The sequence below is a fragment of the Octopus bimaculoides genome, chromosome 15 (assembly GCF_046866305.1).
Source record: "Octopus bimaculoides isolate indiv1 chromosome 15, ASM4686630v1, whole genome shotgun sequence".
Classification (NCBI taxonomy): domain Eukaryota; kingdom Metazoa; phylum Mollusca; class Cephalopoda; order Octopoda; family Octopodidae; genus Octopus; species Octopus bimaculoides.
Window position 1 is genome coordinate 57,580,806 of NC_142942.1, and position 22,028 is coordinate 57,602,833.

Below are 22,028 nucleotides of genomic sequence, written 5' to 3' on the forward strand. Positions count from 1 at the left end.
ATATATATATATATATATATATATATATATATATATATATATATATATAATATTCAAATTTGGTTTTACAAACAGTAAATGGTAGAAATGGAGCCTGACACATAAGGCAGAGTATTTGTATTGTGTATTGGCCAAGGTGCTAAAGTGACTCAAGGGCCTAGAGTTTTCTGTCAATGCATTTATCAAACTGAGAAGTGCATTGACACGAAATACTACGAGTATATATATATGTGTATGTATGTATATATATATATATATATATATATATAAATATATATATATATATATGAAAATGAAGAATAAGGCAGAATGCTAAATTGGAAGCATGTTTTAATAACAATTTCAAATTGGAAGCATGTTTTACTAAAGATTTCTAACCGGCTTTCATTGTGAAGCAAATTTTCAAGAAGGAGAATGAAAATGTTTTTTACAAAGAAGTACAAAATGAAGAAAATAATATATTAAAAAAATAATATATAAAATAATAACTATACCAATACATTATATTGTCTTTGAGCTTTTGAAGTTCAATGGTAGTTCATGTATATAATGGTTGGAAAAATAAGGATGCATGAGAGTTGAGAGTTGTGTTAGGTTTAAAAAAAGATTAAAAGTTTGTTTTAAGCAGGAAGTGTGGTGTCAAAACAAGAAGTGTGTGTAAGGGGAGACAAATGTTTTTAGTTGGAGTTATGAACTCTTTTTCAACAGGAACTCCAACTAAAAACATTTGTCTCCCCTTACACACACTTCCTGTTTTGACACCACACTTCCTGCTTAACACAAACTTTTAACCCTTCTTTTAAACCTAACACAACTCTCATGCATCCTTATTTTTCCAACCAGTATATACATGAACTACCATTTAACTTCAAAAGCTCAAAGACAATATAAGGTATTGGTATAGTTATTTTTTTTATATATTATTTTCTTCATTTTGTACTTCTTTGTAAAAAACATTTTCATTCTCCTTCTTGAAAATTTGCTTCGCAATGAAAGCTGGTTAGAAATCTTTATTAAAACATGCTTCCAATTTGAAATCTTTATTAAAACATGCTTCCAATTTAGCATTCTGCCTTATTCTTCATTTTCCTATTATTTCTCCACATGCGGTCAACACAACCCCACTATTTACTGACTTATATATATATATATATACACACACAAAATAAAAACGCGGGCAGTTGTTCAATGTGATAAGCAGATTTACTGGGAAAAATTCAAGACCATTGTTATACTTCTCTCATAACTGTAACAATGAATGAATGAATATGCACACATACACGCACACGCACACACACACACACATACTCACATGCACACACACTCACACACACATACATACTCACATGCACACACACACACACACATATATACACATGCATGTACGTTTATGTCAGCAGGATTATTTTGCTATTATGCCATTGACACGTAAATAAACAAAGATTACATTTACAATAAATTAAGATGAGACTAAACTGAGAGAAGACAGAAAGAGAGAGGGAAGGAGGGAGAAAGTTGGATCCTCGTTGCTATCAATAACAATAGGTGACAGAGAGAGATTGATTGAGGTGTTATAGCTAAAAGAGAATGTATAATGGAATCTAAACATGATGATGATGGTGGTGGTGGTGGTGGAGGTAGTGGTGGTGGAGAGAGAAGGGACTAGAAGAAAGATTATGGAATAATGCCTACATTGACCCTGAGAAAAGAATCTGTAGAAACACTCAGAGTAGATTAAATGACAGGAAATGGCGAGAGAGAGAGAGAGAGAGAAGGAGAGAGGGAGAGAGCTGTTGCAGGGGCAACACAAGGTGTCAGATTTCTTCTATAAAAGGAGATGACAAGATGTTCATGCTTTATCAAAGACATTCATTGTATATAAATGCTATAGTTGCTGTAGATAGGGATATGTAATGAAAGCCACAAGTTCACATGGCAGACAAAATGTGATTCTGCGATGTTCATCTCTTTCCAAAGGGCAACAGTTATGTAAATGAAGGGTCAAACTTCTACACCATCCTATCCTATTGGTATTAGGATGGGCAACCAGCCATGGTACCCATAGCAGAGCAGAAACCGGAGCACAGTGCTCTCCTTTGAACCCATTGGACCCTAACCCAAACTGACCAATCCATGCCAGCATGGAAGTATAAGGCCACAGTTTTGTTGGGGGTAGTTGAGTGAATTGACTTAATGGTTGAGGGGGGGGGGGGTCAGCTCTGGTTCCCATATGAACTTAGAACACAGAGCATATGAAACAAAATACTATATCTTGCTTAATTCAAAGCTCTTTTAATTTGATATTTTTATCTTTTACTTGGACTGTGGCCAGGCTGGAGCACTGCCTTGAAGGGTTTAGTTAATCAAATCAACCCTAGGACTTATTTCTAAAGTCTGGTATTTATTCCATGAGTCTTTTTTTTTTTTTACCAAATTGCTAAGCTACAAGGATGTAAACAAACCAATACTGGTTGTCAAGCAGTTATGATGAACAAACACAATAACAGATACACACATATCTACATACTTATACATGCACACACACACATATATGATAGCCTATGGCTATAGTAGAAGACACTTGCCCAAGGTGCCCGGCAGTGGGATTGAACCCAAAACAATATGGATGCAAAGCAAGCTTCTAAACCACACGGCTATGCCTGCACTGAAGAGTCAGTTGATGATTGTCACCATTCACTTAAAAAACAGAAAAGATAAAAGTGATTGTTGAAGTAAAAACATGACAAGTGACTGAATATTCCACAGACATGAATATCATTAAAGGAAGAAATGTCATTGTTTTTATCACAGAGAACCATTCCAAAGAAGAACTCTGGTTACCCACCACACACACATTCAGATAAATATTATTAAATCCAAGATTGTCAGATTGAGACAACCAAAGACATTTGAGTAGCTTCATGATTCAAATGGACATCCATGGAAAAGGGTGGTCGGGGGGTCCATTAATAACTGGCCATCAAACATTTCATTTACTATAATTTTTAATTATTCCCTAAAACTGCAAGTAATGTTAGACCTATTAGTTATTAATATCGTTAGTGCGAGTAGATATTACGTTAATTACAACTAATGAAATATAAGAAGAGAAAGAGAGTAAAAAGTTAACTATGCTGTATTAATTAAGAAAATCCATCAAAAGTAATATCAGCCATGTATTAGTAGAGAAGCTGTGATAGAGAAATAATGTTACCTTCCGAAAGGACTGCTTCAACTTCTGGAGAAAAACATACAAATGAAATATCAATTTCTAAAAGAACAGACACACCACACACACACACACACACACACACACACACACACACACGTAGTACAATAAGAGAATAATAGTTTGCCAAGTGATCATTCATTACAGATCACAGAACTGATATAATTTAAAAAAATGTAAACATGAAAAAACAAACAACTGTCTTACAATGAGTTTTTTTTTTTAAATTGCATTTATTTTAGTTGTGGCTCTCATGTGAAATTCTTCGTGACAAGAACCATCAAACACACACACACACACACATGTTATATATAAAAAGACAGAAAAATAGAAGAATTTCTTATTAGATTTTGCTTATGTTTTGTTTTTGGTCAAGAAAGAAAACGTCCGAGCAGCAGCAGGGCAGCAATATGGGTCGGTCGGGAGATTTCATTTTTACTTTGCTGGTCTCAGGGAGGGGGGGGGGGGGGAACAGAAAAACAAAAAATAATTATAATAAAAATACAGAAAAGAATGCAAGCAACCAAAAGATTAACATTAATAACTTCTCCAAATGACTGATGCTTACTGAAACAATTTCTTGTAAACAATAAGAACACTGATATTGAAATGAAAAATATATAACTAAAATAAATAAAACAAAAGAGTGAATTTCTGTAGCGAGTAACCCCAAAATAATGAGGATTGACTATCTATCTATCATTAAGAGAGACCAATAGATAAATCATTTTATTCATTTACTTACTGACTAAACTGAGTGATCTACTTTTCTCTGCCAAAAATTGTTTATGTTAATTTCCTCCAAAGAGGCATATACATTTCTTTCTTTTTATTAGATCTTTCAAAAGACATTCTTATTAATTAGCAACATATCAGCACAAATCTGGACGAGCTCCAATCTAGTTTATAAAACTAATAATTTTCAATAGACAAACTGTGTGTCTGAGGCCAAAATGGAGCGGTAACAATGTTCTCTAAGCCATGATTGAAGTATAAAAACATGCCAAAAAAACAATTCATTAAGACAAACAAGATATTAAACAAAACAAAAAGACAAAATAATAAGAGAGAGAAAAAAAAACAACAAAACAAAATTGTCTCGTAAGAAATAAAGTTTGATTGGCATTGCTAGGTTCCAAAAAGTTAAATTGATTCACATTTTTCTTTAACAATGGAGCTTTTACTATCCAAATGTCTTATATGAAATTTCCCCTATTTTAAACTTTGGTTACATTATTCTAATTACAAGAAAGCTTCATTAAAGAAAGACTAAAACCAATTATGAGAATAGCTAAATAAAATGTAACTTTACAAGTTTGAAAACAAAAGTGTCAACAAAATCAGATTTAAAATAAGATGAATAAATAAATGGCACATCAAGGAATGTAAGAGTTGTTGCTTGTAATGCAATGGAATAATATTCTTCAACCTCATGGCTATTTTGACAGAGAGTATAATAACTCTAACACTGGTGAAATATTTTCAAACTAATTAGCAAACAATTAAAGTTAGATCTCAACTATAAGTAAAATAATTCCCAAAATAAAGATATTGGGAGATGGAAGAAGGACTTTTCCAACATCCAAAATAATATATTTTTCAAGAAATGTAACGGCAAACATCAAATCAATCTGAAATTCTATTTTGAATCCAAGAGTCAAGACCAACTGAAGAATGATGAGTTTTAATAGAAGAATTGCGAAAAAAATGGAACATAAAACTGCAATTGAAAGAGGTTTAAAAAGGAAAAAAGAACATATTTTTCTCCTTTATTGAAATAATTATTATAGATGATAGTTACTTGTATGGTGGAATTTTCTTAAAATACATAGAGAAGCCTTGGTTTATTGCATAGGAAATGGGACAAATTAAAATGATTAAGTAAATTGGAATAAAACAGTTGGAAACAGTTTGTAAAGAGAGAGAGCAAACCAATGTAAAAAATGAAATAACAGAGTTAAGACCAATTTGGGAAAATAGAACAATTATTTAACAGCCATGTATTCCATCCGTACAAGAGAGTAATGGATGTTTAATAATAATAATAATAATAATAATAATAATAATAACAATGATAATAATAATAATGATAAAGCACAATAAGGAAAAATCACTAAAGAGTCCAGAAACATTGAAAACAATTTTTAATGAACAGTCAACATCGAAATACACACACACACACACACACACACACACATTTGAAATTATGTATTGATAAATGACTTAACTTGAATGCTAAACCAAAAAAAAAAAAAAAGCTAATGAACACCTTATCTCCAACATTAAGAAAATAAGGTTTCTCTCACAAACTGGAAAAGGCAGCAAGCAGAGAAGCTGGCTCCAGAGCTGCTTCTTTAAGCCAAGCAGTGCAGAATGTGGCAGGAGAATGTCTCATGAGGACAAGAATCGAAACAAACAACAAAGAACTAAAAACTCAAGATCCAATATATTTGTCTACTTCTCAATGAGAATCAATTGCCAAGCAGCAGACATGATCCACCCAGTCTGAAGGGGCGGAGGAGAGCAGTTTATTCAATTAGCTTTTGGCCATTTCAAGTCTCCTTCTTCTTATCAAGGAGCTTCTCTTTCAGAAGCCCTAGAAGCCATTTGTGTATTTTTAATCAGAGAAAGTGAAAGACACAAGAACCGTAAATAACAGGACTGATTGTTGTTCTAATTTACCATGTAATTCACTTTGGAAATATGGAAAGAAAGAAAGAAAGAAAGGTAAAAGTAAGAGTGAAGGATATTTAGATCAAAACTGAGCCTATAAATCTTGGTTTATCAGGACAAACTAAATTAATAAGAAACAAAGGTGCAAAACAGAAGAAGTATAACAGAAATCAAGTTTTAAAAAAAGGAAATAAATACAAAAATGAAATTCTTCGTTCTATAAGAAATCACAATGTTTATTTACTAGATTTTAATTTTATAAGTCGGTCAACTAAAAAGAACGGAAAATTAATCAAGACTTGTTAAAAAGGATTCTGCAGATGGAGAAAAATGAAGATTTTTGGAAGAATGAACAAAGTTCATAGCTATTTGAAAATTCAAATTAAAAATTAAAAAAGAAAGATAAGAAAATATAGATAGCAATTGAGTTTGTTCTTTTTTTCTTTTAGTTGTTAATATTTTCACTCTCAGTTAAATTTAAAGAAATTCCAGGAATAAAATAGGAAATATTATTCTTGAAAGGATAAGAGACTTTAGAAATAAAAAAAAAAAAAAACTTTGTGAAAGAGGAAGGACAAGGAAAAATAAACCAGAAAACAATAAATTCTGGAATGATTATTGAACAAAAATAAAACTGCAGACATTAAAAACAAAACAAATATTTAAAAAAACCTGTTGAATTATAATTAACATTAGAGTTTTCTTATGAATATAAATTCCATACTTATGTTATTACTGCTTATATAAGAAGAAAAAAAAAACCAAGAGAGAAACAAAACCAAAAAAAAAAAAAATAGAGTTAATAATATTTGGGAAGAAAATGATGATGACGAGGATAAAATATGAAGAGAAAAGAAATTAAAAATAAAAGAAGCAGCAGAAAATTCCAACTTCATCAAAACAGATATATTTCAAATAACAATAGTTATTATTGTCACTTTCTTTCTGCAGTCAACAAATATTTCATTGTTTGCAATAATTTTGCATACTTTTGATTTTTGCGCTTTTGTGCATTTTGTTTCTTTCGTTATTTTCTCTTCATTTTATTTATCTATTTATTTTTCATTTTTATTACAATAATGTAATCATCTGGAATGTGAAATAGTTAATTAGTTTGTTTGAAAGTAGAATCCAACATTTGCTGCTATTATTATTATTATTATGTGCAAGTGATATGGAGAGTATTTCTCAGGTCAAAAGACTATTGTGATTAAGTGTGTGGGATTAGGGTTAGGGTGGGAATAAGTGGATAACACATCTTAGTTCCCAAAGGATTTTTAAGGATGATTCAAAAGAATTTCTGAATGAATGAATGAAAATGAAAAAAATAAATAAGAAAGGACATAATATATAAAATAAGTGTTTGGATAGGTTAAAAGTAGGTTAAAATGAATAGTTTTGGTGGTGATAAGAGAAAACGGTGGTGGTGATGGGGGGGGGGAGGAAGGTGACTATCGAAAACATATTGTCTCTTTTAAGAGCAGCCAAATACTTGAAGAGAATGAAGTAGTTTCGATGGCAAGATTTGAGCATGGATAACGGCAGCAGCAGCAGCAGAGGGAGAAGATCATGTAAGATCGTATAGATTTATTGAAAGAACTAGACTAGAGTTGATTTATAAGACATAATAGTAATGATATTTTAAAACTGAAAAGTGAGAATGGACTGGTCCAAGGTTAAAGAGCAAAAACTGATGAGATTTAGGCTTTTCTGTTTGATAAAAGATTGTCAAAACTATGGAATTGCAGGTAAACGAATGAACTGCACTGTTACAAGCTGTCAAACGACATAATGGTCAGGGATAAAAGTGTGTTGTTGTTGTTATTAATGTTGTTGATAAAAATCAACTTGGGAGAAGGAAATAACACCGCATGGTTGAAACAAAAATTGTTGAAAAATAAAGTTGAAACCTAGTTGAAAGTTTGGCAACTAGTTCCAGGGAAGAAGAAGAAGAAAAAGAAGTTATACCCCCCCCCCCATACACAGAGGCCTTGATATAATGACAAGATACTGTGGATCTTGACGTATTAAATCTTACACAAACACACACATATACATCTACTCAATGTTATACCTATATATGGAAAAAGCTGGCAGCCAATCATTTATCCTTTCTTCTTATTATCATTATTATTTTAAATCAGTTTAATTAAAGATCAACAGATAGTTTTTGTTGCTTTTGTTGTTATCATTTAAGCATTTTTTTTTTAAGTGATAAACTAACAATAACAGAGAGAAAATATTTGGGCAATTTTTTCTGTTTCTAAATTTGAAATGAAATTACTGTTTTCTGTTTTTGGGTTTCTTTTGTTTTATTGGCCGGATGGAGGGGTGGGGCGGTGTAATTAACATGAATGAACATTACTATTAATATCATCATTAGGATTTATTGTTATCATTTGAAATATCTAAGCTCTGCTTTGATGAGACAGATTCATAAAGGAAAAAATAAATAAATAAATTACAAAATAAAAAATAAAATTTTGAAATGAAAAACGACAGCAAAAAACAAGACAAAACAAAAAGTGATAAAGAGGTACAATAAATTATAATGACTTAGATGATGAAATGATTCAAATAGAGACCAACAAAGAAATAAAGTAACAACTCATATCAGAACAAGAAGCAGAGATCAGTGAATCTTCTTTATACACTTGCTATAAATTGAATAGATAACAGTTGAAAAGTAAGTACATATAGAAGCAAGCTAGTAAGCATGTTTTTTGAAGCTGTAATGATTGTGTTTTCCTTACAAGGGTGACATCACTGCTATACTAAATTTTATATCTCTTGACATCACTTAGAAACACCAACTTCTCTTTCTTACTTTTTTTTTTTGGTAATACTTTTGTTTGTGTAGTTTTTTTTTTATTATTTCTTACTTCTTTCTTCTCCATTTTTACCATCTCCTTCTCCAACTGCAAATATTTCATGAAGGAAGAAAAAAAAAAAAGAATCTCCCAGAGGGAGTGGAATCAAGCCCAAAAAGCAGCACATTAAATGCCAGTGAGCCCATTTAAAGCTATTAGCATGAAAGGGTCATACCATTAAGGGCAAAACAAAAGCATCAAGAAATATCTGAGAGGCCATTATAGAGCAGTTTTGCAGACTTGAGGTTTCTTTCAGCTAAGCAGTTTTGTAGCAGGGATGGTTATACTTTCAAGGTTTTGTAAAGTGTATGAGTGTGTGTGTGTGTATATATATATATATATATATATATATATATATATACACATGTATGTATGTGTGTGTGTGTGTTTGTATGTATATGCATGTACACATGTTTGGAAAACAAGTTATGACCACATTCACAGCAGTTTTATCTAGCAAACAGAGCAAGATTTCAAAATAGAACTCACACATACACATACTTAACATATGCACGTGTGCACATGCACACAGACATGCACACGCACACACACACACAGACACACACTGCAGTTTCAGTACAGCTACGCCATTAAGTGATATACTGCAATATATATTGCTGAATTACACACACATTACAAGATAATCTAATATCTTAAATGGGATAAGAACGAAAACCACCACAAACAACCAGAACAACAACAACAACATTAACAAGAAGAAGAACAACACATATACCTATATAGATAGACAGATAGTCAGTAAAATTGTCCATGTCATAGACATAGATATAAATCCTTTTGTAGGCTAAAAATAATTGCCTAGACTTTGTAAAGTAATAGTAGTTTAGTAGCTACAGAAATAGCTTGAGCTATGCCTTGCAAGTATATATAATAGTTGTGCATTGATGCAGCTCTGGTTGAAGACATCACAGCAACATTAACACGTTTTCTAAGCTGCTTACATTATCTTGATCAGGGTCAACATAGTAAGGAGCAAAACAACCTGGGAATTAAAACAACAACAACAACAACAAAAAACTCAACTTCCCACTGCTTTTTTTTTTTTGTGGGTTTTTTTTTCACCTTTTCTCACTGGCTGTTAATGCATGTATATGGATGCATGCATGCACACACATACAGATGCATGAACATACAAAGAGAACCCAGCCACACATCAAAAACACTTGTAGAAAAATCTTGCTTTGTGATGTCTAAAATTTGCCTGTTCAAAAAAGTGGCCACTTCTTCTCTTGCTGATATCAGAATTAAAATAGTTTTCCTTTGTCTTTTTTTTTCTTTCTTTCTGAAAAATAATTCTTTGTTGAGCTTGAGCTAATCAAAAACTGCATCTTCAGCTGTGTTCCACAAAGGCTGCAATTATGGTGAATTTCGATTCAAATTTTATATTGCAAACACACACACACACACACAAAATTAAATAATAATGATAATGGTAACAAAAATATTTTGAACTCTACAATGAGCAGAAAAAAATTCAAATTAACCAAAAGCATACGCGCACACACAAACACATGTATATGGATAGATATATTGATAGATATACATATATATATATATACATGTATATGCAAATAAAGAGTAAACTAAAATGCAAAAACAAAATGAAAATAAACATGAGTAAAATATAAGCTTTTTAAGTGAGAAATGAAAATAAAATGAAAAATTAATTATAAAATAAAAGTATAAATTGCAAAAGAAAATACAAAGTCCCAAAATAAATGTGTGTGTGTGTGTGTGTATGCACGTGCGTGCATGTGTATATATATATATAATTAGAAACAAAATATGTGATAGCTTTAAAATAACATTTCAAATAATTTTATCACTCTTTTAATAAAACATAATGGTAAGATTGAAGACGTTGCAATAGAAAATGCAAACATGCTCTTACTATAATGCACAATGCAAAACTTGTTGTTTTTTCCTTTTGTAGCTGGTGTAGAGGAAGGAGAAGGGAGGCTTAATGCATCATGAAATGGTAAAACTGGAATCAGCTTCTGATCTTTCCCAAGAAATAAATATATAAGCAAGGAAAAAAAAAGTCATGCTTATACTGAGAGAGTGAGTGAGAGAGAGAAAGAGAGAGAGAGGGAGGCAATCGAGTGGAGTCAGTAAGTAGAGTTTCTGAAGATTTGGTCGCAAAAACATAAAGACAAGCTGTTATTCAGATCGGCCATGCTACAACAAGATTGTTGATTATGGAGATAATTCGGCTGATACTTTAGATATCAGGTGAGAATTTACACACACACACACACACACACACACACACACACACACACACACACACAAGTAAAATAAAAAAAGCACTGGCTATAACTGAGAGTAAAAATTCTTGTCATCTTCATCACAAAAAAAAATGAGAAAAAAAAGAAACAGCTAAAAATTATGAAAACAAAAAAATAAAACAGTTTTTTTTTAAACACATGAGATATCAGATTTTGTGTGTGTGTGTGTGCACGTGTGCATGTGTGCGCTACACTAAGAAATTTGTTAGAAATATTTTTTCCCCACCACTTGTGTATCACACCAAAAGCACATCAAGATAATGATTTTGATTTGGAGAGAGAGAGAGAGAGAGAGAGAGAGATACACACAAATAAAATATATATATATATATATAAATGATATACATTTTGTGTGTATATGTATGTCTCATATTACTCTTTTGCTTGTTTCAGTCATAGAACAGTGGCCATGCTGGGGCACAACCTTTGAAAAAAAAAAAGGACCTTGATGGGACTTGAACTCAGAATGTAAAAGAGTCAGAACAAATGTTGCTTGCCATTCTGTCTACCAAAATGCCTTTATTGTTCATAAACGTCTTCATATACATAATACTCATGTCCCATGCGTGCATGCATGTGCATATATATATATATATATATGTATATATATATATATATATATATATATATATATATATATATATATATATATATGTATGTATGTATGTATGTATATATATATATATATATATATATGTATATATATATATATATATATATATGTATGTATATATATATATATATATATATATATATATATATGTATGTATATATATATATATATATATATATATATATATATATATATATATATATTTATGTATGATGGATTCTCATGTCGTAAACGACAAATGAAGGTTCAGTAAGATAAAGCTATGGCAAAAGAAAGGCACTTTGTTCAAGGTGTTGCATGCCAGGATCGAACCTGAAGACATGTAATTGGAAAGTGAACTTCCTAACCACACAGCCATGTCTATAATCATAACTGAATTCACTCACCAATGAAGAAAACTGAACATTATTATATTCAGCACCATGCAAATAGATAGAAAGATAGGTAGTGAAACATTGGCAATCTTGAAAGAATTAGAGAAAGTAGAAGAGTGGGGGGGGGGGGGGGAGAAATTAATGGTAAAGAAAGTATTCTCAGTGGCCTAACAAAAGATAGCTTTGCTAGCAGAACAGGGTTCAAAGGGATTATGGCAAAAATCTATCAGCTCAGAACATGCCTTTCGCTTAAAAGAAACAGAAATTTATCACTTTTTGTTTTTTTTTTCCTAAGATTCTTTTATTTTTTTATTTTTATGGAGTATATTACAAAGAATCCTTTGCCTTTTTCCCCATGGAACCTGTAGAATATTACTAACCGATGCCGCATGAAAAAAATCCTAATAAAACCATCATTTATTCTATATATTTCTTTAAAATAATTGGAATGCATGAAGTAAACAACAAACATATATAAAATTATTTTTTGGGGTTTTTGCACCATTTTTAAACTATAAAAATCAAAACAATTATGGCCTGAATACTTAACGATCTTTAATTTCTCTGCTCTAATTTTGTCCTCTCTTCTGGTGGGTTTCTTACATTTATGTTCTTTTGTTTTTTAGTTTTTATGTAATTCTGAAATGACATCCCTAAAAATATTTCTTTTATTATAAATCTAAATAAATTTGCCACTTTTTATGTATGTGTATTTTTTTTTTTTTTTGCCCTGGTTCTCTTCTCTCTTTTCTTATCTCATTTCCTCTCCTCTTTTCATTGTCTCTCCGTGGATTGTCTTCCAATGAAGGACAATGGCCAAAACGCTGTACTCACAATTCCTAGGGAAGGAACTCTTGCTCAAATGAGTTATCTCTCTAGCAACAACATTACAGTCCAACTAACTCTAATGTTACAATCTGCTTTGCAATGGAAACTTTCCCAAGAACAATGATTGTAATGTACATATACACCAAGTGCATTATTAGATTTTTATGTAAACAAACATCATGATCAGCCAACCAAATAGTTGGTTGTGGAAGGTAGAATGTATGATCAGCTTTAATAAACTGTTCTCTCTATTGAACACTGACTAATGTAGCGTTGACTGACATAGTGATGAGTAGCGGAGAAACTAGAGCAAAAGATAAACTTCTGATATGATTTCAATTCCTATTTGAAACTATTTTGCAAACCTGCACAACCAATGAGTGCCACTGAGATAGACATTAACGAAACACCTTCATAATTTCTCTCTTCTATAAATCCAAAGCCTTATCTAGTTAAAGGTTTCACACCAATCTGGGGTTTAATGCATGGAAGAGTTTCACTGACATAAGGATTTTAATATAGGTTTTAAATGTTCAATGGCATCTCGAGGTTGAGTTATTCTGTATGGTACCTTGGGAAAAGTGCCTTCTACTGCAACCCTGGGCCAACCAAAGCCCTGTAAGCAGATCTGGTTGCAGGAAACTGAATCAAGTACATCATTAACCTTGTTTGAAAAATGGCAAGATTTGGTGACAGGAAGGGTGTCCAGCTATAAAAAATCCACCTGAACAAATTCCATCAGGCCCATGTAAGAATGGAAAAGTGGACGTTCAATGATGAAGATGACCATACTGAGAAGCTCAATAAATGAAGTTTTATGCAGCAAAGATACTTGACTGGTGTTGTTTTATTTATGCAAAAACAAACAGTTATGTAAGAATGTATGAAAGTTATCATCATCATCATTAATAGAGACTAAAAGCAAATTAGTAGAATGTGCATCTTCCAACTTAGGTTTAGTCAAAGAAAATTTTATTGGAATTAGTTAAAGCACAGGATTTATTGGTAATTAATATATCTGGCATTGATTGAGACATAGTAGCTATTTAGGCAAAGTAACAGCTCTTTAGCAAATAAGCATTCATCTGCATATATGGCAGAGCGAATTAGCAAGGATTAATCAATTTGGATGACATTTACAGCAAGCTGCAAATTGTTTAATGTTTACAAGAGTTTTGGCTTCAAACAAAAAATGAAAGCAAATTAAATTCATATGAAATTTTTGTTTTTAAATAGAAAACTTAAGTATATGAAGACAAGCATGTGAAAAGTGCATGTGTGTGTGTATATATATATGTATATATATATATATATATATATATATATATATATATATATATATATATATATATATATATATATATATATATATATATATATATATATACACACAGTGTGTGTGTGTGTAATTTTCTGTTTGCTTATATGATTTTCTAAAGCAAGAAAGAATATTCAAGTCAGGAACTAAAGAACAATTCTATAATTTCACTTCACAAATTCCATTAATATTAAGGATTTGGTTGATTAAGGCTTTCGTTGCTTCTCAACTGAATTGTTCAAATTTCAAGAGAGAGAAAAAAAAATTCCATTTTTAAGTGGCCAAACTATAATTATAGTTAATATCCTCAGGAAATTATGAGATGTATGAAATTAGTAAATGCAAACTCACAGTTTTCAACAACACAACAATGCTAATATATATATAAACATATATTTAAGATATTAAAAGTATTCAGTCTATATTTTAATTGATAATTTTTCTTCTAACAAGAAAGAAAATTAATTTTCATTAAAAGCTCATTAAAAAGTGCAGGCATGGCTGTGTGATAAGAAGCTTGCTTCCCAATCACATGGTTCTGGGTTCAGTCCCACTGCATAGCACCTCGGGCAAGTGTCTTCTACTATAGCCTTGGACTGACCAGAGCTTTGTGAGTGGATTTGGTAGATGGAAACTGAAAGAAGCCCATCATACATAATATATATATGTATACATTTATGTGTGAGTGTTTGTCGCCTCCCCCCCCCCCTATTGCTTGACATCTGACTCTGATGTGATTATGTCACCATAATCTAGCAGTTCGGCAAAGAGACTGATAGAATCAGCACCAGGCTTACAAAGAATAAGTCCAGGGATTGATTTCTTCAGCTAAAAGGTGGTGCTCCAGCATGGCTTCAGTCAAATGATTGAAACAAGTAAAAGAATACAAGAATATAATCTCAAACTAATTAAATTTGTACAAATTAATCAGTCATGTGGAACAGTCTTCCAATGTTTGATTGGCTACGTTTCCAATTAAGAATTTACTAATCATAACGAGTTTACCTATAAATTAAAAATAAACAATCTCTGCTATCTGTGTCACACAAATCTGAAATATCTACTCATCCAAAATATAGACTACTACTACAAAGATGATTTCTTCGCAATTTGTTATAGAAGAGGAGGGGAGTGTTGCTTTGCCACTCCCTATATTATTATTTTTTTTTTTGGTGGGGGTTTGAGTTATTCATTCATTGCAAGATAAATAGACATAAGAAGAATTGTTAAATGAATGCATTAGTAATGTGAGTAGTAGTAGTAGTAGTAGTAGTAGTAGTAGTAGTAGTAGTTAGGGAACTGGAAGTCAGTTTGTTACCATGCAGATGGTTAGCAATAACAGGAGTTATTCAGGAAGCATAACAAAAGTTATACCTGAACTTGGTATGGCCTGGTTAACATTATTATTATTATTGTTATCATCATCATCATTATCAATAATAATTATAATAATAATAATAATAATAATAATAATAACAGTAGTAGCAGATTCCAGGCAGCTCAACTCACCAACACATGGCCCAACCAACAAGTTCCAACTGAAAAAATGGAGGACAGATTTATATGATTCAGCGAAGGATAAACGAAAATATACAAAAATTAAATTAAAAGAAAAAAATAAAGAAAGAAAAACAAAACAGAATAACATAATTTGAAAATAAAATTAAAATAAACATAAAATAACAATAAGCATAAATAAAAAAGAAAATGATAAACAAAACAAAATGTGAAAAGTTCACACACACACACACACGTGTGTGTGTGTGTGTGATGAAAAGAAAAGGTGAAAATTGAGAAAGTAAAATACAAAAGAAACAAAAAGAAAAAAAGAAAAAGTGAAGAACAAAACATAAGAATGTGATATATTACTGTATTGTATAGATTGATTAAGTTAGGAGAAAAAAATGTGAAGAATAATACGTATGTTGTGTGTGTGTGTGTGGGGGGGGGTGTATTCTTATGTATGTGTAAAATTCAACAAAGAATAAGTAAAATAGATTGAGAGAGAGAGAGAGAGAGAGAGAGAGAGAGAGAGAGAGAGAGAGAATATTCTATTATTTGGTTTACTCAATAGATGAAAAAAAAAGAAAGGGAAACCAATTTCAGTTTGGTTCTGATATAGTTTGGGTCAGGTACATTCCACATGTTGCAAACCCATACACACACACACACACACACACACACACACACACACACACACACACATGCCCACAGAGAGAGAGAGAGAGAGAGAGAGAGAGAGAGAGAGAGAGAGAGAGTGAGAGAGAGAGAGAGAGAGAGAGAGATTAATAAGATATATCTGTGTGTGGGCATATATGTTGTCTGCACAAAGAAACATAAGAGGTGAGCTCAATTCAGAGATGCACAACCCTAACCCCTCCCATCCACTGAGATGCTATCATCATCATCATCATCAGCAACGACATTGTTGTTGTTCTTTAATGCTGGCAACACAGGTACTTACTTACTGCCCTGCTCTTTCTTTTCCCTTTTCCCAGCATCTCTCATTTTTTTTTTACCTTTATCATCAACATCATCAACATCATCATTAGTATTATTGTTGTTGTTTTTGTTTTTTCTAATTATAAATAAATAGAATTTTAACAGTCATAATGGTTCCAACTGATTTGTCAAGAAGCAAATAATAAGATGTGGTGGCGGTGGTGGTGATAAGAATAACAATGCTTGTGTGTGTGTGTGTGTGTGTGTGTGTGTGTGAATGCATACATGTGTGTGTGTCTAATTGTATCTATATGTATATAATTTTGTGTTTCATGTGGGTGTATGTATATGAAGACACACACATACATACATATATATAGTGCTGGATTCTTGCCAGGATATGAAAAAAATATATTCTCTTAATAAAAACAAAAGCTGCAGGTAAAAAATATATAACTAAATAAATAAAAAAGAAAAAGAATAAAGAAAGATTTTAGAGCATGAAAAATATAAAAAGGAAGGAAAGAAAATGTATATAAGAGAAATGGAAAGCAAGAAATAAAAAGAATTAGAAAGAAAATCTATCAGAAATAATATAAAACAGCAGCTTTTGCTACTGGTCTGGCTGGCTCTGTAATTGCTAAATGGTGTAAAGAGACAGTGAAATAATAGATTGGCATAGAGTTGATAAATCAGATATAGAATGGAAAGAATAGTAGTTGGAGAGAAAAGCACTAAGTGGCGTCTTTGGGTTGCTTTTTTTTTTTTTGATTTTTAAATTTTTGTTTTGTTTTTTACATACACAGAGAGAAACGCACACACACTTGCACCATGTTGGTGCATGCATGCATTACCATACACACTTGTGTATGCAAATATATATACAAATGCACCCATGATACTATATGGTCTGTGTGTGTGTGTGTGTGTGTGTGTGTGCGTGCGTGCATGTGCATGTGTATGAACCATGTACATTGAACAAAATACTAACAGGCAAATAAGTATTGAAATCTTTTTAGATTCAATAATCTTCTCTATCTCTCTATTCACACACACACACACACACACACACACACGTGGTAGTGGTGAGAACGGTGAGAATGAGTGCCCAACACCACATCTGGTGGGTAAACATTCTTGATTTGCACATTTACAATGCGACCACAGCTTATCCAAAATGGAGAGGGATTGCCAACAGTTTCCATTGGAACGCTTGCTAATTGTGATGTTTACCCACAAAACCAATGGTAGTATTGTAAGTCCACAAACAAAGAACACACACACACACACACACACACGCACAGAAACCAATGAGTGAAGCAAGTTGTGTCATTCTCGAATATTTTTCAGCAGGAGATAATTTGCCACTAAGAGTGGTGGTGGTGGTGGTGGTATGTATGTGTGTGTATGTGTGTGTGTGTGGGGGGGGGAGACTTGTAAATCAAAGGAAGTCTAATAGTTCCATGAATGTGTGTATTAGACTTTATAAAATATAAAGAACAAAAAACTGATACCATTGCACGGCTGCCACCAAATGGCTGAAACCAGTAAATGAATGCTAGAACAATATTCCATCTAAATCTAAGAAGCCTCTTCAATTTTTCAGTTCAAAGGGATAAGAAATTTATGCAAAAAAGAAGCAAAACCACCAAGAATGTTGATGCCAAGTATTCAGAGAAGATTCTTAACCCAAATGACATCTCTGTAATATTAAATATATTTCTGATCCTTATATGCCACCATCAGCATTTCTATGTGGCTGCTCAACTTTCTAGAAAAAGTATCCAAATTTTTTCTCAAATTTATTGTCGACAATTGAAGGCTGCATTGGAAAAAGAAGTCCAAAATACACAAGGTTTGAAAGAAAAAGGAAAGAAAAGAAATATGTAACCTTACATCTTCCTCTTTCCAGGTGGTCAAGCCATGTATTCACCTCTTCTTCAGCAAGACACCTGCTCCCATCCCTCTTTCAGATTTTCACTATCCCTCAGTCCTGCAAGTATTTGGTGACCTCACCTATGCTGATGCCATGAAAAGAAAGCAAGCAGTACACAGAGTGGTTAGGAAGGACAGCCACCTTTAGAAACTTTACCAAAGCAGACATCGAAGCTTGGCACAGCATTCTGGCTCTTCATTTCCTGTCAAACTCTCCAACCTATGTCAGCACGGATAAAAGAGATGATGATGGGGATGATGTCAAATAGAAGAACACTAATGGCATGCATTTCATCAGGTCTAACCTCAAGGTAAAACAACGTTTAATTCCATACTTGAATTTTTGTTGAAGAATATCCTTAGACTAAGACTAGGGTTGAATTCATAATATTTCCTTCTTGAACCAATTCTGACTTCTTTTCATAGCTTTCTTTACACCACTCGTCCAATGTTAGATAACAATTATTAAGAAGTTCTCTATTTCATCTCATTAAAAATATGCTCATAAGAGAACAAACAGCAAAAAAAAAAAAAAAGAAAGGAAGCATTAACCAAAAAAACTTCTAAAAGAATTCTTTGAAACCAGAAACCCAAATTTATTGCATGTGATTCTACATGATACATGTTGAATATCTCCTCAGAGTTTAGATCTTGTAACTGAATCAGCTAAGAATAACTATTTGCATACAAGCACATGCATGTGTGACTATGTGTGCATACTTATATACAGTATATATATATATATATATATATATATATATATATTTATATATATATATATATATATATATATATATATATATATATATATATATATATGTTATATATATTTGTTTATTTATTTACACACACACACACACACACACATACACACAAGGTATCATTAGAAGAAATGTGTTTATTTAGTGAAGAAGCACTTGAAGAATCATTTCCATTTACAAGAATAATGGTTCTAACATGGAAAACTACCTTCTTCCTTAATTTACTTTAATGGTAAGAATTAATTTTAAACTAATAAAGAAAATGCATGCTAAACAGATTTATGATGTGAGCACTGACGGAAATAGATAATCAAAAACAATAAACAAGTGATTCTGCAAAGATTCTTGCCATAAATTAACAGTTTAAGAGTCAGGTTTATCAGTTTAACAAAGTTAACAGATTTCAATGCAACAACTTGGAGTAAAGAAATAAAATCTAATAGTAATTTTTTTTTTATTTCTTCCCCTACTCCACCTGCACACTCCACCAAATTGGAGCAGACTCTTGAAGAAAATAGGTTACATTAATAAAGTTTAATAGTTTGGAAGGAGAGTAAAAAAAAAAAAAAACAAGAAAAAACCCCTAAAAAAACAAAACGAGAAACTTTGATTTGAATGCAATTTTAAATTTGATCTCCTTTTATGTCAGATTCACTTTTATTTAACCACATAGCAACATGTATAATAATTACAGTAATTAATATATCTAATTGCATTGCGAAGAGAAAATGAGTAATTATTACAAAAAGCATTAACGAAAAACAAGGAAAAGTCAACTGAAAATGACATTAATACCAGAAATAATTCTTTACAAATATTCAGCACTTTCTTCAAATTGTGGATATATTTATGCCATGTGGTTAATATGTGAGGTCACAAGCCCAGAGTGTGTGTGCATGTGTGTGTCTAGGTTTGTACCAAAAAGAAAATCCATGTGTTATCGAAACTCCAAAACACCTGTTTACCTAAATCTAAACATGTGAGAGCAAGTTATTAAATTCTTTGAATGCAGTGGGAATAGTATCAACCAGTTCGAATATGACTCTAGAAATAGATGACGTTAATACAACGCAAGCATTCTCCTTAGGAACATGGCAACGGGGTGGGGGGCAGCAGGGGAAAGTACAGATCTGCCGCAAAGCAGTTAACACCAACAACCAAAGCAATCTCTTAATAGGGATGGATATTTGATTTCCTTCTTCGTTATCCCAGCAGCTTGTTCGCAGACATGAAGCAATAATTTACAAGCCTTATTACATACAGCTACAGAGTTTACTTTTCTTTTTTAATATATTTTTATGGGAATCATAAGGAAAACAGGTCAAAGGAGCAAGATATTAATAATTCTAGATATTAAAAAAAAACAACAACAAAAAGAAACAAAAAAAATCTTGGATTGGCGGGTATTATTGTTAATACAAAATACGTAAAGCTACATGGTAAATGGAATCAATACCGAGTGTCATAGAGGAATGACCAATAAATCGATACCCAGTTCCAACCATCAATAACTAATAAATCGATAATCAATACTAACTATAAATAGCCTATCAACTGATAATACACAAACCTATCAATAACCAATAAAATCAATACAAAATCCAATCCAACCTTGGCTGCTGGTAATTTAAACATAGTTTAACATATCAATAATCTATCACTTTAAAATATTTGTAACCAATAGATCGATACATGGTAATTCAAATATTATTATTATTATTATTATCATTTCTAGGTACATCAATACATGACAGTTCAAATATTATCCAATGATAAAATCGATAGACACTAGTTCAAATGTTACTAACCTTTAGATTATAAATATTGGCTACCAATGACTGGCTGTATCAGTTTCAAGGTTCCAATGTTATAACCAACAGTTTCTGCTGTCCATATGCAAACAAGTAAAAGAGGTAAAAAAAACTATGTAGACACAGCTTTGACCAGCCAACAAGACCAGAACACACACAGCATTGACCAGCCAACAAGACCAGAGCAGGCTGTTTGGAGGACCATCTTTCAAATGTCCCTCAAACAACAGTCTAGTCTCTTTATAAATGAAGGTTGTGTTGGGAAAAGTAATTCTAAGTACTAGACAAAGCCAATGTTGAACTCACAAACCAGCCAGATAGTCTCTACCTGTTAGAAATAGCAGCTAAATTTCACTCAAATCACATCCTACTATTTTAATAAAAAGTTACACCATGGACAATATAGTCACAAACAGTGAAAAAAGCTAGAGGAATAGGATTATCAAAGGTGAAAAGCCTTTAGCCATAAATCTACTCGATCAAGAATAATTTAGACAACAAAAGTACCAGTTGCAAATTCTCTTACACAACCCCCCCCCCCCAAAAAAAACCCCCCAGTTAACCCCAGTTTGACCTCACATCTTGTAAGAACAGCCTTAATGTTACTTACTTCAAGGTCCTTCAATTTGGTTTACTTTTTAATTCTTTCAAGAAATAAGAAATATTATGACAAGTGTTTTTTTTTTTTTTTAAATTTTTAATGGTTTCAGCACAAGAGTGGCTTTATTTGAGAAGCTTGTTTTCCACTCACATGGCTTCGGGTTCAGTCTCACTGTGTGCCACCTTGGGCAAGTGTCTTCTATTATGGCCCTATGTCAACTAAAGCCAGGTGGAATGATTTTGTAGACGGAAACTGAAAGAAGCC

General features: G+C 32.0%; 1 protein-coding gene across 1 annotated transcript in view; it reads right to left on the bottom strand.

Annotated features, from left to right (window-relative positions):
- LOC106877140 (hepatocyte nuclear factor 6) overlaps window positions 1–22,028 on the bottom strand; it is a 147,346-nt gene that overhangs the window by 96,211 nt on the left and 29,107 nt on the right. The gene's annotated exons all lie outside the window — the stretch shown is intronic.